The sequence below is a fragment of the Phoca vitulina genome, unplaced genomic scaffold (assembly GCF_004348235.1).
Source record: "Phoca vitulina isolate PV1807 unplaced genomic scaffold, GSC_HSeal_1.0 scaffold3, whole genome shotgun sequence".
Classification (NCBI taxonomy): domain Eukaryota; kingdom Metazoa; phylum Chordata; class Mammalia; order Carnivora; family Phocidae; genus Phoca; species Phoca vitulina.
In genome coordinates, this window is record NW_022589706.1 from 21,627,408 (window position 1) to 21,641,998 (window position 14,591).

The window sequence follows — 14,591 nt, forward strand, 5'->3', positions numbered from 1 at the left end:
TTAGGAATTTTAAAGTTTCATGTGTTACATTTAAGTCTTTAATCTATTTCAAGTTAAGTTTTATGACTGATGTAAGATAGGGGTCCAGTTTCATACTGTCATATGTGACTATTCAGGTTTTTTTTTTAATGATTTTATTTATTAGAAAGAGAGAGAGACACAGCAAGAGAGGGAACACAAGCAGGGGAGTGGGAGAGGGAGAAGCAGTTTCATGCCAAGCAGGGAACGAGATGTAGGGCTCGATCCCAGGACCCTGGGATTGCGACCTGAGCCAAAGGCAGACGCTTAATGACTGAACCACCCAGGTGCCCCTGTGACTAGTTTTAAAGATCATTTATTGAACAGATTATCTTTTCCCCATTACGTATGCTGGCAAATAATTAGGTCAAATATTAGGTGACTGTATGAAAGGATTTAATTCTGGGCTATCAATTCTGTTCCACTTGTTTATTGGTCTCTTTTTATGCTGGTACTTTATTGTTTTGAGTATGAGGGCTTAGTAGTATAGTTTCAAAACAGGAAGTGTAATGCCTCTACTTCATTCTTTCTCAAAACCGCTTTGTTTATTTGGGGTCTTTTATGGCCCCATATGAATTTTAGGATTTTTTGTTTATCTCTGTAAAAAATAACATAGGAATTTTGCTGGGGATTGAATTTACAGATTGCTTTGTGTAGTATGGACATTTTAACAATGTTAATTTTTACCACTCATAAATATGGAGTATCTTTCATTTGTGTCTCCTTCAATTTCTTTATCAATGTCATAGTTTATAGTGTACAAATCTTTCATCTCCTTAGTTAAATTTATTCCTAAGTATTTTATGATTTTGATGCTATTGTGAATTAGATTTTCTTTTTCAGATAGTTCATCGTTAGAGTGTTAAAATACTCATGTCTTGTGCTTACTTTGGCAGCACATATACTAAAATTGGAATGATATAGAAAAGATTAGCATGATCACTGCACAAGGATGACACGCAAATTTGTGAAGCGTTCCATATAGAAAAAAGCTCATGCCTTTTGTATATTGATTTTGTATTTTGCAACTTTACTAAATTTGCTTATTCTAATTTTTTTTTTAGTAGAGTCTTTAGGATTTTTTACATGTAAATTCATGTCATCTATAAACAGAAAATTTTACTCCTTTTTTTATTTGGAAGCCTTTTATTTCTTTTGCTTGCCTGGTTTCTCTGGCTAGGAGATCCAGTACTATGTCAAATGAGAGTGGTGAAAGTGGACACACTTGTCTTGTTTCTGATCTTCAAGGGGAAAACTTTCAACCTTTTTCCATTGAGTTTGTTGTTAACTATGGGCTTGCAATATATGGTTTTTATTACGTTGACGTGCATTCCTTCTGTACCGTTTGTTGAGTGTTTTTATCATGAAAAGATGTTGAATTTTGTCAAATGCCTTTTTGGCATATATTGAGATGATCATATGATTTTTATCAGTCATTTTATTAATATGATGTATCATATTTACTGATTTGCATATTTGCAACCATCCTTAAATCCCAGGAATGAATCCCACTTGATCATTGTTTATGATATTTTAATGTGCTGGTGAATTCAGTTTTGCAGTATTTTGCCGAGAATTTTTGCATTTTTATATATCAGGGATATTATCCAATAGTTCTTTTTATTGCTGTTTTGTTTTTTCTTGTAGTGCCCTTATCTGGTTTTGGTATCAAGATAATGGTGGCCTTGTAAAACGAGCTTGGGGGTGTTCCATCCTCTTCAACTTTTTGGAAAGAGTTTAAAAAGGATTGGTATTATTTCTTCTTTAAATGTTTGGTAGAATTCACTGTAGAAACCATCTGATTCTGGACTTTTATTTGTTGGAAGGTTTTTATTACTGATTCAATCTCCTTACTCATTATTGACCTTTTTTTTAATATTTCATATTTTATATATAAAGATTTTATATTTCTTTATGATTCAGTCTTGATAGGTTGTATATGCCTAGGGATTTGTCCATTTCCTCTAGGCTTTTTGATTTGTTGGCATATATCTGTTAATAATAGTCTTTTTTGATCCTTTGTATTTCTGTGGTTTCTGTTATAATGTCTCCTCTCTCATTTCTGATTTTGAGTCCTCTCTCTTTTTCTGAGTTAGTCTAGCTAAAATCTTGCCAATTTTATTTACCATTTAAAAAAAAATTCCTAGTTTTTTTTTTATTCTGTATTTCATTTATTATGACTCTAATTTTTATTTTTTCCTTCCTTTTGCTAATTTTGGGTTTACTTTGTTCTTTTTCTAGTTTTTTTGAGGTGTAATATTAGGTTGTATATTTGAAATCTTTCTTTTTGGTATATACATTTATGGCTATAAACTTTCCTTTTATAACTGCTTTGCTGCCTCCCATAAGATTTGGTATAATTTTTATTTTTATTTGTCTCAAGATATATTTTTTCCCCATTTTGTCTTTTTTTTTTTTTTATTTCTTGGTTGTTTAAAAATGTGTATGTCTGTATTTGTGAATTTTCCAGATTTCCTTCTGTTATTGATTTCTAGTTTAATATGATTTTGCCTGGAAAAGATACTTGATATGCTTTCTATATTCTTGATTTGTTTGAGACTCTTGTTTTGTGGTCTAAAATGTGATCTATCCTAGAAAATGTTCCATGTGTGCTTGAGAAGAATATTTATTGTGATCCTGTTGGATGGTATGTCCTGTATATATCTGTTAGGTTCATTTGACATAGTGTTTTTTTTTTTTTTTTTAAAGATTTTGTTTATTTATTTGACAGAGACACAGCACGAGAGAGAACACAAGCAGGGGGAGTGGGAGAGGGAGAAGCAGGCTTCCCGTGGAGCAGAGAGCCGGATGCAGGGTTCCATCCCAGGACCCTGGGATCATGACCTGAGCCGAAGGCAGACGCTTAACGACTGAGCCACCCAGGTGCCACCGACATAGTGTTTTTTTTGTTTTGTTTTGTTTTGTTTTTAAGATTTATTTATGGGAGAGGGGGAGGAGCAGGGACAGAGGGACAATCAGAGTCCGTGCTGAGCAGGGAGCCCTATGTGGGACTCAATCCCAGGACCCTGCAATCAAGACCTGAACTGAAGGCAGAGGCTTAACCGACTGAGCCACCCAGGCGCCCTGGTATAGTGTTTATTTTTATTTTTTTTAAATTTTTTAAATTCTTTTTAAATATTTTATTTATTTATTTGAGAGAGACAGAGATAGTGAGAGAGAGCACAGGAGCAGGAAGGAGGAGGAGAAGCATATTCCCCACTGAGCAGGGAGTCCTATGCGGAGCTCGATCCCAGGACCCTGGGATTATGACCTGAGCCAAAGGCAGATGCTTAACTGACTGAGACACCCAGGTGCCCCTGACATAGTGTTTAAATTCACTATTTCCTTATTGATTTTCTGTCTGGGTGATCTATCCATATGTAAGAGTGGGGTATTAACGTCCCCAACTATTACTGTATTGTTGTTTATTTTTCCTTTTTGTTTTGTTAGTATTTGTTTTATATTTATGTGCTTCAGTGTTAAGTACAATTATTATATTGATGAATTGGTGACACTTTTCTTTTTATATAATGACGTTCTTTGTCTCTTGTAATGATTTTTAGCTAAAAAACCTATTTTGTCTGATATAGTTATTGCTACCCTTGTTTTCTTTTGTTATCATTAGCTTGGAATATCTTTTCCCATCACTTTACTCTCTGCCATGTGTGTTCTTAAAGCTAAAGTGATCCTTTTATATGTAACATATTTTGGTCTTGTTTTTTTTGTTTGTTTTGTTTGTTTTTTAATTTGTTCTAGCCTTTCTATGTCTTACAACTGGATGATTCAGTTCACTTACATTTAAAGTAATTATTGATAGGTAAGGACTTAACTATTGCCCTTCATTCTTTTTATATTGCAAGATTTTATTTAAATTTTAGTTAGCATATAGTGTAATATTAGTGTCAGGAATAGAGTTTAGTAATTCATCACTTACATATAACATCCAGTGCTCATCACAGTGTCCTCCTAATACCCGTCACCCATTTAGCCCACCCCTCTGCCCACCTCCCCTCCAGCAACATTCAGTTTTTTTTTTTTAGTATTTTATTTATTTTTTTGACAGAGAGAGACACAGTGAGAGAGGGAACACAAGCAGGGGAGTGGGAGAGGGAGAAGTAGGATCCCCACTGAGTGGGGAACCTGATGCAGGGCTCAATCCAGGACCCTGGGATCATGACCTGAGCTGAAGGCAGACACCTAACAACTGAGCCACCCAGGCGCCCCGACACTCAGTTTGTTATCTATAGTTAAGAGTCTTTTATGATTTGCCTCCCTCTTTTTTTTTCTTTCCCCCATGTTTAACTGTTTTGATTCTCTATTGTTTTCTGTTTTGTAGGTACTTTGTTCCTTATTTCCTGTCTTGTTCTCTTCATTTGTAATTTGATGACTTTTTGTGGCAGTATGCTTTAACTCCTTTATCAAAATCTTTTGTGTATCTACTACATATTTTTCTTTTGTATTTACCATGAAGCTTATATAAAATATGTTAGTTATAACATTCTATTTTAAGTTGATAACAACTTAAGATCAATACTGTATGGGAAATTTATACGTCTATAACAATAGGTTATTGATGTTTTTATATTTTATATCTTTTTTATATGGCACATTCAATAAAAAAATTATTGTAGTTATTTTTAATAGGCTTGTTTTTTAACTTTTAAACTAGAGTTGTAAGTAATTTATGTACCTCCATTACACTATTAGAGAATCTGGTTTTAACTATGCATTTACCTTTAACAATCAATGAGGAACCATCCATTTTGCCATCTTGATGACATCACTGCCCCCAAATATTTATTAAATTTTACTTTAGTTAATATATGACTATATTTTATTTCTAATAATAGACATGTCAATTTTACCGTTTTTAATATTAAGATTTTCTCTTTAGCATCATTATCTATTTCCTTTTCAATTTTATAAATTTTTACATTTCTGGTGTTAAGTACAAATATGAATTTTAAACTCTAGATCATATGCTCCATGTTGGCAGAAATTTGTCTTTTCATCACACACACACACACACACACAAAATTGGTACTAAATGGATCTTTGTTGATTGGTGTTCTGACACTAGCAGAGCTGACAGAAGCATAGATAAAGCAGAAAACATAATTACTATCAAAAAGGTGAACCTGAAGATAAAAAGCTACTTTTAGCTTAGTTACTATGATATACACTCTGGATAGCATTCCAATTTTCATGGATTTTTGGAAAGCAAACAGCTCCCCTCCTAAATAATAAATTTATTAATTGCATTCCTTATGAGTCCTGACAGCAGTCAGCTTTGTGGGTTTCTGATTCCATTCCAAGGGGTTGAATGTCTGTTTGATTTATGTAATAGGCAGGAATGTCATGAAGAAACACTTGTAGGATAAAATTTCTTAAAGACAGGAACACAGATGGCTGCCTATGGACTGTGTGGTGGGTGTAATTGAAAATGCATTGAGCAGTGAGGGAAGGGCAGCAAACAACCATAGGAAAGGTGCCCTGAGTTTGTTTTTGTTTGGTTTTGTTTTGTTTTAAAGATAGATAACACTTCCCCCTCATGGAAATTTTCAAATTTATTTTGCTCTAACAACCACAAATACTTAGGACATTATGAACACAATATGGGCATTAAAGGATAAAAACAAACAAAAAGTTGTGTAAATTCTAAGTGTTCATCATTATTTCAGCCATGTTTTTCTATGTTTAATTGCTCATAGAAATTACACAGTCCAGTTTCTAAATATTATACCAGACTGTTAAACCAGTGCAAAGGGTTTTATGCAATTTTCCATAACACCATCTAGATTTTCTACATTGGCTGTCACTCCTGAAAATTCTCAGTTTATAAATGTTCACGCACTGAAACACCATATATTTAATATAATAATATTCACTGGATATTTACTTAGTTTACTACTCTATTCTGACCCTGTCTAACTGTTCAATTTCTTCTGTTTTTCCCCCTTATTTTCTACAAATGTCAATTCATCACATGTTAGATAAAGTGAAACAAAGAGGAAGCTATTAGTAGAAAGTATTAATAGGTGATTTGATGTTACTTTGTGAGATATTATTAAGTAATAGGCAAGATATTTCCATATCATCATTCTAACACCTTTAAGTAATATAGCATAGTTGTTAAGCTTTAATTAAACCTTCATAAAATCTTTATATGTATTTTTTTTCTAATTCACAAGTCATCCCTTCATGTCCCATTCAAAGCCCACTCATTTTATATAATAATTATTTTATTTGCCCAGTACAATCTTCATTTAACTTATTACTCTGGGAATACAAAAGGATGGGAAAGGAATATTTTATAATATGATATTTTGTCATTTATACACTACAGAATCTGTGTAGGCATTCTTTGATCAGAGATCTATGCAGGAGGTCCAAATTGAAGAAAAACAAACAAAAAAATATTTCTTATCAGCCCTGTCTTGTAGTTTCATTTGGAGGAACCACAAAAGGAAAGCCATTAAAATATTTGTTTTTCTTTAATTTTTAAAATTAATTTTAATGTTTTTATTGGATTATGCTCCTTTAAACTCACTGGCACCATGAATAGAAAACCAAAGCAATCTATCTGACAGTAATTCAAGATGTTGCCTTTTAAAAACTTCACTGGAAGTAGTCTCATCTATAGAGTAGATGAGCCTTGGACTCAAAAGTGTCATCATAGACTTTGCTGTCAAGGGAATCATCTCAAATAGATCTATTTCTATGTGGTATGTGGCTTGTCAGGTCCATCTAGCTCATGCAACTGGTTTTCTGTGTCCATAGCTTATATTCCATAAGGTCTGTAGTATAGTTATCCAGCTAATCTGCCTCTGGGCAGATTTTTAACTACCTATGTAGCCCCAAAAATCTTAGGGTCTAGAAATACAGCAATTCCCACAGCTCCTGCTGCTATATTGTAATACATCTATTTCTTTGTCCTTATCTAATAACTGTGTGGCTATTGCTGATGAGTCAGTGCATTCTTTTTCAGACAATTCTTGTGGCAGATCCTTAGCCACAGCAGCCAGCGAGCTGTTTTACCATTGAAAAGATGTCAGGCAACAGCTTTCCAAAATTATTGTTTTCAGCTACTTTAGCATTTTTATCTATTAATCACAGTCTCTTCTTCTTTTATCTACCTTATGCTATGTTGATTATACCTGTTTCATTATGTCAGGGGCAAAGTGTCAGAAAAAGATAGGAATGACCCTCAGAAGCTATAACCACCTAAAGTATTTTGTGGATGTTTTCTTTTTTATTCCATTTAGTATGCTCCTAGGTATGCAACCTCCACTTGATCAGAGTTTCCTTGGCGGATTCTATAGTTAAAACTGTATCATCAAACTTTTTTTAAAGCAAAAAAAAAAAAAAAAAAAAAAAAATATATATATATATATATATATATATATATGGAAGTGTTTTATATGCAGTGTAATTCAAAATACTAGGGTTTACTACTCTACTGTGCAGTGAATTTTGATCAAGAAAACAATGATTTGGTAGTTAGAACCAATTAATATCTCTAAATATTGGATGTGGTCTCTTCAATATTCAAAAAAGGCCACCAAATATTGAGCTTTTTACTCAATTTCCGGTGAGCCCAAGGCAAGTAATACATTATTCATTGGAAGAAGTGATTTCATGGTGGTTGGAAGCCAAGAAATAGCCTGAATTCACTTTTGGCATTGCACCTTGCACCTTGAAACAACTATATTCTCTTTTATATTAAATGTTATAAATAGTTTTATACTGTTTTTATAGAAAGGAAACCAGTTAATTTCCTTATCAATCCCAATACACTAGTTTTTTACAACAAACTACCTTTCTCTGATGGGTTGAACTGTACTGGCATTGCAAAACCAATAGACAGAATCATTATTTTCAAATCTTAATAAGCTTCTGTCAGTCTCAATGAGCCATCTGCTTTTTGAACCTGCCAAATGAGGACCTTTTAGAAAAAAAAATTAATTATTAATTCAATTTTCTCTTTTCTAAAACCACTTCTGGTGTCCACCAAAATATCCTGTTTTGCCTTCAGATGTACTTTATACTGATGGATCCTTAAGTGGTTGATCCTAGCTCTGTCATCATCTAGAATTCTAGAAAATAAAATTATTTTATAATATAATTACCATATAACAGTATTACATTTTCCATTTTCTTAATCTATCTTATGCTCATTCATTAAAAAATGTGTTTTAAGAGTGAATTTTGTATACACATATATACATTATAATTCTGCAAACAGGTTAAAGTTTTGTTTTGATAATTTAAGAAAGCAATTGAGATACACATTGGAATGTTGAAGTAGATACAGTTTCTAAGAACTGGGCTAGGAATCAATATCATACAATTTGTCCTGAATATCATAAAGGCTGATAACATTGATAAATTCTGTTCGTGGAGATAACTCACTTTAAAAAGAAAAAAAATAGGCCGTTTAACCTTTTCATAATTTAAATTACAATTGATGGTGAAATAATATCTATAACTACTTTAAGTAATAAAAAGATGTGAATTCAGGGCTAATCAAGGCACCACACCTTTACCTTTAAAATTCTCATAATAATTTAGTGAGGTAGCTTTAGTAGTATGTCAATTTTACAGATAAGGAGTTGAAGCTCACAGATTGGTTTTCTAGTATATGCAAATACTTCATTATCTATAGCACTTTATTTTCCAAATTATGTGGTAAAACTTTCAAATATGTAATCACATTTTATAGAAACACTTTTACCTGGACTTCTAGAGTAGGATAATGAAAGAATTCAAAAACAAGACTTTTTCTCACCCTCAAGGACACAAGCAGTGGAAGCTACTCAAAAGACTCCAAAAGAGCAAGACAGCAAGGACCAGAGGTTTTACTATGCACTGAATCACCATGTGACTTGAGCCTGCTAATAATGAGTTATTATTTATGTGATTAAATTGTGGGGCACCTGGGTGGCTCAGTTGGTTAAGCATCTGACTCCTGATTTCAGCTCAGATCATGGACTCAGGTCATGCTTTTAGGTCATGTTCTCTCAGGGTCATGAGATCGAGCTTGTGTTAGGCTCTGCGCCTAATGGGGAGTCTCTTTGAGATTCTTTCCCTCCCCCTCTCCCTCTGCCTATCCCCCTGCTTACACACACACTCTCTCTCTAAACTATATACATCTTTTTAAAAAATGTGATTGTATTGTGAGCAGAGTCTCACCCATCTGTTGTCCTCTTAATACCTGCAGATTTGTGTAGTATTTTCATAAACACTAGAATCAAAATATTATGGAAAGAGAAATTTAGTAAAAAGAGTTCTCTTTATCCCCCAGATTTTAAGCAAAAGCTGCATGTATTCACTGACACGTGGATTATCTCAACATGTAAGTTACATCGAGGTCAACAATTTTCATATTCTTTGTTCACTACTGTACCTTCAGCATTAGGCTTTTAACAGGAAGTTATAAAACACTTGTTAGTTGAACAAATAATTTTACACTTAATCAAAATATTATTATTATTATTATTATTATTATTTTTAATTCCTACTTACATGGCCAACACCACCAGACACTCTGTGGAGTTAGCATAAAGCATAATATTTAGACCTCAACATCATAGAAATTAAGTTTTCATGATCATTTTGGAAAAATAATTCTAAAAAAAGAGTGGAAGAATGTTTATAACCTATGTGATACTTACTGACAATGCTGTGGAAATTCAACAATCAAACTGATTGTTTTAAAGGCAAGTGAAATGATGCTGCTCTGCAAAACCTTGGTATCTCTGTTTCATTCAGTATAAGAACCAAAGTCCTTTAGTGGTATCAAGTGCCTACAGGATTTGAATTCCTTATTAAATTTTCAATGTCATCCACACCCTCCCCCACTCCCCAAACTCCCATTCAAACTGACTGGCCTATTTTTTATTCCTTGAACATGAGAGATGTTCTTGAGTCTCAGAGCCTTTGCATCCACACTTCTCCCTTTCTAGAACACTGTTCTCCTAGATATCCACATGGCTAACTGCTTCACTTCATGCAAACATTTGCCCAAATATTAAGTTCTCAATGAGACATATCCCAATTACTCAGTATTAAATTTCTTATCACTCTCCCATAGACCAATTCTCACATGGTCATGTTCTTTCCTTTTCTGGTTTCTGTTTTTCTTTCTTTCTTTTTTTTTTTTTAACTTTTTATTGTTATGTTAATCCCCATACATTACATCATTAGTTTTAGATATAGTGTTCCATGATTCATTGTTTGTGCATAACACCCAGTGCTCCATGCAGAACGTGCCCTCCTCAATACCCATCACCAGGCTAACCCATCCTCCCACCACCCTCCCCTCTAGAACCCTCAGTTTGTTTTTCAGAGTCCATCGTCTCTCATGGTTCTTCTCCCCCTCCGATTTCCCCCCCTTCATTGTTCCCCTCCTGCTACATTCTTCTTCTTCTTTTTTTCTTTCTTAACATATATTGCATTATTTGTTTCAGAGGTACAGATCTGAGATTCAACAGTCTTGCACAATTCACAGCGCTTACCAGAACACATACCCTCCCCAGTGTCCATCACCCAGTCACCCCATCCCTCCCACCCCACCCCCCACTCCAGCAACCCTCAGTTTGTTTCCTGAGATTAAGAATTCCTCATATCAGTGAGGTCATATGATACGTGTCTTTCTCTGTTTGACTTACTTCGCTCAGCATAATACCCTCCAGTTCCACCCACGTCGTTGCAAATGGCAAGATCTCATTCCTTTTGATGGCTGCATAATATTCCATTGTGTATATATATACCACATCTTCTTTATCCATTCATCTGTCGATGGACATCTTGGCTCTTTCCACAGTTTGGCTATTGTGGACATTGCTGCTATAAACATTGGGGTGCATGTACCCTTTCGGATCCCTACATTTGTATATTTGGGGTAAATACCCAGTAGTGCAATTCCTGGATCATATGGTAGCTCTATTTTCAACTTTTTGAGGAACCTCCACACTGTTTTCCAGAGTGGCTGCACCAGCTTGCATTCCCACCAACAGTGTAGGAGGGTTCCCCTTTCTCCGCATCCCCACCAACATCTGTCATTTCCTGATTCGTTAATTTTAGCCATTCTGACTGGTGTGAGGTGGTATCTCATTGAGGTTTTGATTTGGATTTCCCTGATGCCGAGTGATATTGAACACTTTTTCATGTGTCTGTTGGCCATTTGGATGTCTTCTTTGGAAAAATGTCTGTTCATGTCTTCTGCCCATTTCTTGATTGGATTCTTTGTTCTTTTGGTGTTGAGTTTGATGAGTTCTTATAGATTTTGGATACTAGCCCTTTATCTGATATGTCATTTGCAAATATCTTCTCCCATTCTGTCAGTTGTCTTTTGGTTTTGTTGACTGTTTCCTTTGCTGTGCAAAAGCTTTTTATCTTCATGAAGTCCCAATAGTTCATTTTTGCCCTTGCTTCCCTTGCCTTTGGCAATGTTTCTGGGAAGAAGTTGCTGCGGCTGAGGTCAAAGAGGTTGCTGCCTGTGTTCTCCTTTAGGATTTTGATGGACTCCTCTCTCACATTGAGGTCTTTCAACCATTTGGAGTCTATTTTTGTGTGTGGTGTAAGGAAATGGTCCAGTTTCATTCTTCTGCATGTGGCTGTCCAATTTTCCCAACACCATTTGTTGAAGAGACTGTCTTTTTTCCATTGGACATTCTTTCCTGCTTTGTCAAAGATTAGTTGACCATAGAGTTGAGGGTCAATTTCTGGGCTCTCTATTCTGTTCCATTGATCTATGTGCCTGTTTTTGTGCCAGTACCATACTGTCTTGATGATGACAGCTTTGTAGTAGAGCTGGAAGTCCGGAATTGTGATGCCGCCAGCTTTGCTTTTCTTTTTCAACATTCCTCTGGCTATTCGGGGTCTTTTCTGGTTCCATACAAACTTTAGGATTATTTGTTCCATTTCTTGGAAAAAAGTGGATGGTATTTTGATGGGGATTGCATTGAATGTGTAGATTGCTCTAGGTAGCATTGACATCTTCACAATATTTGTTCTTCCAATCCATGAGCATGGAACGTTTTTCCATTTCTTTGTGTCTTCCTCAATTTCTTTCATGAGTATTCTATAGTTTTCTGAGTACAGACCCTTTGCCTCTTTGGTTAGATTTATTCCTAGGTATCTTATGGTTTTGGGTGCAGTTGTAAATGGGATCGACTCCTTAATTTCTCTTTCTTCTGACTTGTTGTTGGTGTATAGGAATGCCACTGACTTCTGTGCATTGATTTTATATCCTGCCACTTGACTGAATTCTGTATGAGTTCTAGCAGTTTTGGGGTGGAGTCTTTGGGATTTTCCACATAAAGTATCATATCATCTGCAAAGAGTGAGAGTTTGACTTCTTCTTTGCCGATTTGGATGCCTTTGATTTCTTTTTGTTGTCTGATTGCTGTGGCTAGGACTTCCAATACTATGTTGAATAGCAGTGGTGATAGTGGACATCCCTGCCGCGTTCCTGACCTTAGGGGGAAAGCTCTCAGTTTTTCCCCATTGAGAATGATATTTGCTGTAGGTTTTTCATAGATGGCTTTTATGATATTGAGGTATGTACCTCTATGCCTATACTCTGAAGAGTTTTGATCAAGAAAGGATGCTGTACTTTGTCAAATGCTTTTTCTGCATCTATTGAGAGGATCATATGATTCTTGTTCTTTCTTTTGTTAATGTATTGTATCACGTTGATTGATTTGCGGATGTTGAACCAACCTTGCAGCCCAGGGATAAATCCCACTTGGTCGTGGTGAATAATCCTTTTAATGTACTGTTGGATCCTATTGGCTAGTATTTTGGTGAGGATTTTTGCATCCATGTTCATCAGGGATATTGGTCTGTAATTCTCCTTTTTGATGGGGTCTTTGTCTGGTTTTGGGATCAAGGCAATGGTGGCCTCATAAAACGAGTTTGGAAGTTTTCCTTCCATTTCTATTTTTTGGAACAGTTTCAGAAGAATAGGTATTAATTCTTCTTGAAATGTTTGGTAGAATTCCCCTGGGAAGCCATCCGGCCCTGGGCTTTTGTGTTTTGGGAGATTTTTGATGACTGCTTCAATTTCCTTAGTGGTTATAGGTCTGTTCAGGTTTTCTATTTCTTCCTGGTTCAGTTTTGGTAGTTGATACATCTCTAGGAATGCCTCCATTTCTTCCAGGTTATCTAATTTGCTGGCATAGAGTTGCTCATAATATGTTCTTATAATTGTTTGTATTTCTTTGGTGTTGGTTGTGATTTCTCCTCTTTCATTCATGATTTTGTTGATTTGGGTCATTTCTCTTCTCTTTTTGATAAGTCTGGCCAGGGGTTTATCAATCTTGTTAATTCTTTCAAAGAACCAGCTCCTAGTTTCGTTGATCTGTTCTACTGTTCTTTTGGTTTCTATTTCATTGATTTCTGCTCTGATCTTCATTATTTCTCTTCTCCTGCTGGGTTTAGGCTTTATTTGCTGTTCTTTCTCCAGCTCCTTAGGTGTAGGGTTAGGTTGTGTACTTGAGACCTTTCTTGTTTCTTGAGAAAGGCTTGTATTGCTATATACTTTCCTCTTAGGACTGCCTTTGCTGTATCCCAAAGATTTTGAATAGTTGTGTTTTCATTTTCATTGGTTTCCATGAATTTTTTTAATTCTTCTTTAATTTCCTGGTTGACCCATTCATTCTTCAGTAGGATGCTCTTTAGCCTCCATGTATTTGAGTTCTTTCCGACTTTCCTCTTGTGATTGAGTTCTAGTTTCAAAGCATTGTGGTCTGAAAATATGCAGGGAATGATCCCAATCTTTTGGTACCAGTTGAGACCTGATTTATGACCTAGGATGTGATCTATTCTGGAGAATGTTCCATGGGCACTAGAGAAGAATGTGTATTCCATTGCTTTGGGATGGAATGTTCTGAATATGTCTGTGAAGTCCATTTGTTCCAGTGTGTTATTTAAAGTCTTTATTTCCTTGTTGATGTTTTGCTTAGACGATCTGTCCATTTCAGTGAGGGGGGTGTTAAAGTCCCCCACTATTATTGTATTGTTGTCAATGTGTTTCTTTGCTTTTGTTATTAATTGCCTTATATAATTGGCTGCTCCCATGTTAGGGGCATAGATATTTACAATTGTTAGATCTTCTTGTTGGATAGACCCTTTAAGTAGGATATAGTGTCCTTCCTCATCTCTTATTACAGTCTTTGGTTTAAAATCTAATTTGTCTGATATAAGGATTGCCACCCCAGCTTTCTTTTGGTGTCCATTAGCATGGGAAATGGTTTTCCACCCCCTCACTTTAAATCTGGGCGTGTCTTTGGGTCTAAAATGAGTCTCTTGCAGACAGCATATCGATGGGTCTTGTTTTTTAATCCAATCTGATAGCCTGTGTCTTTTGATTGGGGCATTTAGCCCATTTACATTCAGGGTAACTATTGAAAGATAGGAATTTAGTGCCATTGTATTGCCTGTAAAGTGACTGTTACTGTATATTGTTTGTGTTCCTTTCTGGTCTATGTTGCTTTTAGGCTCTCTCTTTGCTTAGAGGACCCCTTTCAATATTTCTTGTAGGGCTGGTTTCGTGTTTGCAAATTCCT

General features: G+C 35.2%; 1 non-coding gene across 1 annotated transcript; it reads left to right on the forward strand.

Moving 5' to 3' along the window:
• The first annotated feature begins 898 nt into the window (after nt 1-898).
• Nucleotides 899-1,005, forward strand: LOC116630320. The gene has a single exon (XR_004298922.1). It is a non-coding gene; the product is annotated as a U6 spliceosomal RNA (small nuclear RNA).
• Nucleotides 1,006-14,591: the final 13,586 nt, after the last annotated feature.